Source organism: Globicephala melas, chromosome 6, assembly GCF_963455315.2.
Source record: "Globicephala melas chromosome 6, mGloMel1.2, whole genome shotgun sequence".
Lineage (NCBI taxonomy): Eukaryota > Metazoa > Chordata > Mammalia > Artiodactyla > Delphinidae > Globicephala > Globicephala melas.
The window spans coordinates 26,530,296-26,536,304 of record NC_083319.1 but is presented as its reverse complement, the minus strand read 5'-3'; the positions used below and the strand labels follow the sequence as shown (position 1 = coordinate 26,536,304).

At 41.2% G+C, this 6,009-nt stretch overlaps 1 pseudogene; it reads right to left on the bottom strand.

The window, feature by feature from the left end:
* Positions 1-913: 913 nt before the first annotated feature.
* LOC115854394 (lipopolysaccharide-induced tumor necrosis factor-alpha factor homolog pseudogene) lies at positions 914-1,932 on the bottom strand (annotated as a pseudogene).
* Between the last annotated feature and the right edge of the window lie 4,077 nt (positions 1,933-6,009).

Below are 6,009 nucleotides of genomic sequence, written 5' to 3'. Positions count from 1 at the left end.
GTATCCATAGTCATTGCAAAAAATATTACTGGAACTTTCGAAACATCAAATGAATAAGCCGAATCAATGGGTTATGACTATAATTTTCAACCAATATACAGACTTTCGATCAAGGCCTAGGCTTGATTTCTACATAATATTATTCACATGCATTCCCTGTGCCTATTTAGTATCAAAACGGGAGCTCTTGAAAGTTGAGCCCAGCTTTGTCTTGATTTCAAAGATGACACAGCAGCGAACCGAGAACTCTGGCTTGCTGCTTCAGTCCTAGAAATCATGTCTTCAGATGTTATACAACAAATTGATTTCTGAAAAATAAAATCCAGACTTCAGACGCCTTTGAAACAGCCAGGTCCCCGCACTTTTCAGCACCGTGGTACTCAGACGTGCTCAAACACGCTTTCCTTTGCCTTTCCAAATATCCACCAGGAACCCAAAAGGGGACCCTCTTTAAGAGTTCCACTATGGAGGTCTTTAGGAACCACACTAAACCCAAGTGAAGGCAGTGGATGAAATTATGCCCATGACTTTTTCTGTTAAGGCAAAAAAAAAAAAAAAAAAAAAAGTGAGAGTGCATTGGCAAATGGGAAAATGATACCAGTCATATGGATAAGGAAAACGGTTCTATAAATCCCTCTTTTCAAAATTATGTTCAAAGGTGTTTAAGATCAAAAGGAGGTCACAAAAACTGTTAATACAAACAATTCCTCTACCAAAAATAAAAGCCCTTCGTAGAAAGTGGCTGAGGATCTGGTCCAAAGAAGGCGGATCAGCGTAAAGATCCAGCCTTCTATTCCTAGCCTGCGTTTATGACCTCATGGCTTTGTGTCTGATGGGTGTGAATAACCCCTCCCTGTACTTAAAAACGAATTAAGAAATTAAAGTGATTTTGTGTGCTATTTAAAAGCCTGCAGTTGCAGAATCTGAGAGCCAAGCCCTTAGACTGTAAGGCAAGATTTTTGTCATCAGAAGTGGAAACAGATGGCTAGGACGGTAGGCACTAAAGGTCGGTTCAGCCGTACTGGGGCCAGAACAGCTTCAAAAATAAGGCAATCTGGGGCTTCTCAGTTTGAGACCACCAAGAGAAAGGCCCACTGAGGCAAAAAAAAAAAAGAAGCCAGCCAGTGGCAAATCACCATAAGATACTCAGGACAATGGTCACAGCTGGATGGGGTGACTTGGGGTCACAGACGGGGAGGCAGGAAACCCCTGAACCAGCGCTCAAGGAGAATGTCTTTGCATGTCCTGTGCACGACACCAAGCAGCAATTTCTGGGGTTCGTAGGTGTGTTATTTTTGCGATATTTCCCCCCCCAAAAGAAGACACGAAGGTAGAGACCCTGGAGAGGTGAGCCCACCAAAATGGAGCCTTCACCAGGGGCGGGGCTGGGTGAGAGTCGGAAAGGCCTTCCTGCAGCACACCGATCCCTTCAGGTCTGGCTGAGTCCTACAAACGCTTGTAGGTGCCCAGGAGAGCTTTGCAGTTGGGACAGTAGTGGTCCACATCCTGCAGGGCGTCCACACAGAAAGGGATGAAGCAGCAGCCCGCCATGCACCCCAACAGGCACAGGTTCCGGCAGGAGAGCCAGGTGAGGGCGCCGGCATTACAGGACAGCTGAGTCACGATCATCTTGTTGCAGGAAGGACAACACATCTGGACCGGGCGGTGGAAAAAGGAGATGGACTGCTGCACGCGGACTGTCTGCACAGCAATTGCACTGGCATTGGGGACAGGCACTGGCTGGGTGTAGTACGCAGGCGGATTCATGCCCTTCCCATCCGGGCCCATCATGAGCCCCGTGGCCGGCCCAGGCATGGGTGCTGGAAGTGTGGGGTAATAACTGTTAACAGAAACTGTCTCTTCATAAGACGGGGCCGCGGTCGGCACCGAGGAAGGTCCCGCAGCCGCCTGGTAGGATCCTGGAGCAGACATTTTTACCGCCGCCTGCGCAGCCAGTCGAGCCGGGAGGTCTCAGGAAGGATGCTTTTTAAATAATGCTGAGACGATTTAGTTAATGATTTGGAAAACAATTAAGTTTAAACCCTGCCTCATATCACATATTAAAAAATAAATTGTACATAGTTTGTAGAGTTAAATGTGAAAATAAAAATCTTGGAATTAGTAAAAACACAACAAATCATGTAAATGAATAGTCCTATTAGGGGGCTTGAAAGTATAAACTATACCAATGATAGAAAGCATAGAGAAAATGATCAATAAATTTAAACATAAAAATTTTAACTTTTAAGTATCAAAAAGCATTATTATTAAAGTTAAAAGTAAATAAAAACTAAGAAAAATATTTTATTACATATTAGAAGGAGTTAATATTCTTAATCTATAAAGTGAGCATCACAAGTCAATGTAAAGATACACACACAAAATTCACGTACACAAAAAAATAAGCAAAGAACATAGACTATCAAACCACAAAGGGAGAAATACAGACAAGAAACAGAGAATAATACTAATTCTCTCTGTGTTTTGGGACTAGATATTCTTTTATTTTTCTGTATTTGCTAAATAATCAGGAAATATATCTAGAAATAGATAAATGGAAAAAACATATTACTGTGTCATCTTGGGAGTTTAATACGTGACAATGAGTAAGATGATGCTATCTGGAATCAGAAGTCCTGAGTTCAAGTCCAAGCACTCGTTGAATGATCTTGGGCAAAGTCACTGGACTGCTTTGAGCCTTGGTTTCTCCAAATATAAAACAGAAGAAATAATCTTCATGTCATAAACTGCTGTGAAGAATAGATTTTAAAAATGTACATGGGAAAGGCTTTGTGAGATCATTTACAGATGTCAGAGATTCCTATTTCTGCTCCAGTGCGTTAAGGCTTTTCCCAGCCTCCGACAAAATCTGTGCATCTTCTCTTACAAATACCATATCCCTTTGCCTGATGAGGGTTTATGTTCCTGAGTTGCTGCTCAGGTGACAGTTCACCTGTGATGCCTTGGATTTTGCAGTCTCCTCAGTGGATGGGACAGGAGCATCTATTAGATCCTGACTATAGTCAATGGAACCGTAATAACAAGCACTATTGCTTTTCTTCTTCCATGTTATATGCTTTATCATTCAGTTCTAGTATACACAGAGTTAATTTGATAACCAAGTTGATACTATAATTCCATGTTCATGATATTTAAAAAGTCCTTACTAATTTCAAATTCAGGGCTCTGTTGTAAGTCAAATGAGAGCACCAGCCTATCTCTCTTCTCAATCATAGGAATAATTCCTTTGTGAATGCTGCATGATATAGAGTGAACACAAAAGGGCCAGAACAATGAACTTTTCTTCTTTCACATGATCCCTGATAAGTAGAATAGTGCTGTTTCTCCATTTATATCTCTATATGAAATAAAAGCAGAATTATAATTTTCCGGGTGAAAGAAACCTTACGCCACCTTTGTTTTTTCTTTCCTGGTCCTAAGCCTATAAAAACCGTTTTAGAGTGAAAGATGAAAAGAAAAAGGTGAAGGAAAATCCTAAACATTCCCAAGGAGCAGAAGGTGTTGATATATGAAGACCACAATTAGCTGTTTGGCTAATCCTCTGGGTTAGAAAAAAAGATGAAATGAACTGAAAGTCATCAAAATAATTGAGAAAGCATAAAAATTATTTACTGGTTGACTAAGCCGTTAATTATTGTTGGTCATGTAAAGTACAGTTTCTCATTTCTGGGAAACCTTAGAAAGGAAGGGAGAGAGGGAGGAGGAAGAGAAGGAGGGAAGGAAAAAAGAAGGTAACTGAGTTTTTGGTTTACTACCAGCTCAAGGAAATCTCTTTTGCTAGAAGAGCGGAAATTGCCATGAAGAGGAACTGGGTAGGTCTGGATCTTCAATACCTTAGTCTGTAATTCTGGGCAAAAGATCACTTTTCCTTGAGACCATTTTCTCATCTGGAATAGATCAGTGGTTTTCAAGTTGTGCTCCAACAGAACAGTGCTGATCCGGAAGCTAGACCAATGAACAACGGTGATCTCTATACAATTCACAGAAAAATGAAGTAAAATAAAATGCTCCGCATTTGCTGTAGTTTCCTTATTTACATCTATTATAACAATTCCTGCATTGTATGGATTTTTCTGAGTCTATACAACCATTTCTTGGATTTGATATATCAATAAAAATTTTTTCTCGATTTTAAGATTTTCTTTTCTACTTTTAGAAAACCTTTGTAATGAGAACTTACTGTATAGCTCAGGGAACTCTACTCAGTGCTCTGTGGTGACCTAAATGAGAAGGAAATCCAAAAAGGGGAGGGGATATATGTACACGTATAGCTGATTCACTTTGCTGTACAGTAGAAACTAACACAACATTGTAAAGCAACTATACTCCAATAAAAATTAATTAAAAAAAAAAAAATCCTTTGGCCCTACTGCCACATGCCTGGTGACTGAGTGTTAGAAAATGACAAAGTGAACTAACTAACAGAAATAAGTAGTAATAGGAGAACTTAGATACAATTAGTCATACTTAGGTTTTTTATTTTAAACGATCACTGTTGATTTTAAAGATTTGTTTAAATATAATGAATTTCTTTTGTTATGTGTACATATTCTGGTTTGATTTCCTGGACTAGATACCTAACTTTTTGTTTTTTTAATAATTTTACTTATTTATTTGTAAGTTTTGGCTGTGTTGGGTCTTCGTTGCTGCACTGGGGCTTTCTCTAGTTGCAGCAAGCAGGGTCTACTCTTCATGCATGGGCTTCTCATTGCCGTGGCTTCTCTTGCTGCAGAACACAGGCTCTAGGCGCACGGGCTTCAGTAGTTGCGGCTCGCAGGCTCTAAAGCTCAGGCTCAGTAGTTGTGACGCACAGGCTTAGTTGCTCTGTGACATGTGGGATCTTCCCAGACCAGGGCTTGAAGACGTGTCCCCTGCACTGGCAGGTGGATTCTTAACCACTGGGCCACTAGAGAAGTCCGATACCTAACTCTTGACTCCAAATTTAGGGCTCTTCACCTCACCTATGCCACCTCACAGTAAAGCTATAAGAACATAGAACAGGGACTTCCCTGGTGGTCCAGTGGTTAAGAATCCATGCTTCTAATGCAGGGGACACAGGTTCAATCCCTGGCGGGGGAACTGAGATCCCACATGTCGTGCCCTGTGACCAAAAAAAAAAAAAAGAAAAGAAAAGAAAAAGGACATAGATCACAATATTAGCTAGCAGTTACAGATTTTCATGTTCCTTATATACATTTTTTTAAAAGCCTCATAACCACAACACTGTAAATCAACTACACTCCAATAAAAATTAATTTTAAAAAATCCTCAGCAATCCTATAAGTACTTAATTATACTTGTTTTACAGATGTGGAAACTGATGCATGGAGCCCAAGGTCATCACTCACAAGAGCAGGAGCTGGAAACTAGTAAGTAGATGTTCGTTGTTAGAGCTGGATTTGTCTTTATTATAAACATTGAATCAATAAATACTCACTTAAAATATGCACCCTGAAAAACATCAGAAAGATACTAAAAAATAAACTTGTTCTGCATTCCAGACACTTAAAAGAACATGTAGGGCTTCCCTGGTGGCACAGTGGTTGAGAGTCCGCCTGCCGATGCAGGGGACACGGGTTCGTGCCCCGGTCCGGGAGGATCCCACATGCCGCGCGGCGACTGGGCCCGTGAGACATGGCCGCTGAGCCTGCGCGTCCGGAGCCTGTGCTCTGCAGCGGGAGAGACCACAACAGTGAGAGGCCCGCGTACCGAAAACAAAAAACATGTAGCCAATAAGTAACTTTTGTGACACACTGTTTTTAGCAACTTGCTGGGAAAGCACACAGGAGAGAGTATAAGTAGACTCTCCTGAAAGGGCAACTCACATGAAATCTACAAGGGGTCAGTCATGGGTGATGGTTGGTGGATGCAAAGTCAAGTTAACCTTGGTGCTGGAAGTTATTACCCAAAATCTGTACTAGAAGCATTGAACTCTGGGTAAAGGCTGTTTGGGGAATCGAATGTATGCAAGGATTTCAAGGTGTGTGC